The sequence below is a fragment of the Mus pahari genome, chromosome 10 (genome assembly GCF_900095145.1).
Source record: "Mus pahari chromosome 10, PAHARI_EIJ_v1.1, whole genome shotgun sequence".
Lineage (NCBI taxonomy): Eukaryota > Metazoa > Chordata > Mammalia > Rodentia > Muridae > Mus > Mus pahari.
This window is the reverse complement of record NC_034599.1, coordinates 100,997,592-100,998,221: the sequence shown is the minus strand read 5'-3', so window position 1 is coordinate 100,998,221 and position 630 is coordinate 100,997,592.

Genomic DNA, 630 nt, shown 5'->3' with positions numbered 1-630 from the left:
TGTAGGGAGACCTACACATACACACACACACACACACACACACCCTGTCCTATGTAGGGAGACCTACACACACACACACACACACACCCTGTCCTATGTAGGGAGACCTACACACACACACACACACACACACACACACACACACCCTGTCCTATGTAGGGAGACCCCCACCCCCCACATCTGTCAAAAGATTTGCAGTAACTGGCCTGGCCTCTGACCTCCCTGAATGACGCTGGAGTGCACTCTTGCTGGTGGGTGGCCTGATCCTGGCATGCTCTGGTATCTGAGCACTAAAGTCTGTTGTTGTGTCGCTCAGGGGGAAGGATCTGCTTGTCTGGTCCCGGTCTGATCCCCAGGCTGGATCTCAGCCTGACTGAGCATCTCTCATTGGAGTCCTGGCCTTGCCTTGAGGCTCTGGCTGGTGGGGTTTTGCCCCTCTCCCTTTGACAGTGTCTTTCTTGGAGGCTTGTGACTTGACATGAAACAAAATGGGTCAAGGGCAGGAGCCTCTGAGGAGCAGGACTGAGCCTTTCCTCCTAGCAGAGCAGGGTAGTGCTCAGAGGTCAGGGCCACCCATGCTCATAGCCACCCAGTCCTCAACCCAAGGCCCACACAGTGGATGGAAACTGG